We start from the raw sequence: 1,177 nt of genomic DNA, 5'->3' as shown, positions 1-1,177 counted from the left end.
CCTCCTCCTCCTCCTCTCTCTCTTTTCCCCGCTCTTTTCCCCGTTCTTTTCCCCATCTCTGTCTCTCTCTTTCCCTCTCCTCCCCTTTCTCTCTTTCCCTCTTTCCGTTCTTTTCTCAACCATTCTTTCTTACATTCTGTATTATTTCTTTCTTTTATCTTCCTCAGTTCTTTCTGCCTCTCCTGTCATTTTTTGCTTGTTTGCTTTAACTCCTTCTTCCCTGCTTTCTCGCTTTCTTCCTTTCTCGGTCGCGTGTCTTCTATCTTCATTCCTTCCTCCCTTCCTTTCCTTCTTTCTTGCTTGCTTGCATTCTTATTTCGTTATCAACCCTACCTTACTTCTCTCTTCAATTGTCCCTTCCTCTATCTTGCTTGCTAATTCCCTTGTTCTCTCCGTTACTTTTTCAAACCTCTCTCTTACACTCACACACACACTCTCTCTCTCTCTCTCTCTCTCTCTCTCTCTCTCTCTCTCTCTCTCTCTCCCAACTCTGTGCCTATACTTTCTCACTTTTCTCTCGATTTCTCTTTATGTTACTCTCCTCATATTACCCATCTTCTTTGGATAGCTCTAAAGCAGTGAAAGTAGCTTCCCAGCGCACTTCTCTCCAGTGCCGTAATGTCGATGTTGTTATCATTCTTAGAAGCTGACTTAAAAACTCTAATTAAATGTGCACAGTGAAAAAAATTCAGAGGTTCGACATTCTGAGTAAAGAGTCCTGAAAACAGTGGTAAGCGCCGGTTCTTAAGAATGAATGCTTAACGTTACGAGGAGAGACTTGTGGGTCAGAAGAGCTACAGTGAATGCGACAGGGAACTGACAGCTCTGAGAAGCAGCAGTCATTGCAGTAGTGAATGAAAAGACAAAAAGGTAGGAAAAAAAACTTCAAATGGGATATGCATTGGAGTGTGTTTGATTCGCGTTTGAATGCCAAGCAATCGGTTCGAGTTTTTAAAGATAGATTTTCTAAAGGTTCGAGTTTATAAGCTGTTTGTAAGTATAAAAGCAGTACCTTTCCAGATTTTGGGCACTATTCCGTTGTAAGGTCTTACTGGAGCCTGAATAAAAAGATACATAGAGATAGATAGATAGATAGATAGACAGATCGATCGATAGATAGATAGATAGATAGATAGATAGATAGATAGATAGATAGATAGATAGATAGATGCTGTGG

Source organism: Octopus bimaculoides, chromosome 15 (assembly GCF_001194135.2).
Source record: "Octopus bimaculoides isolate UCB-OBI-ISO-001 chromosome 15, ASM119413v2, whole genome shotgun sequence".
Taxonomy (NCBI): Eukaryota; Metazoa; Mollusca; class Cephalopoda; order Octopoda; family Octopodidae; genus Octopus; species Octopus bimaculoides.
Note: the sequence above shows the minus strand (reverse complement) of the source record.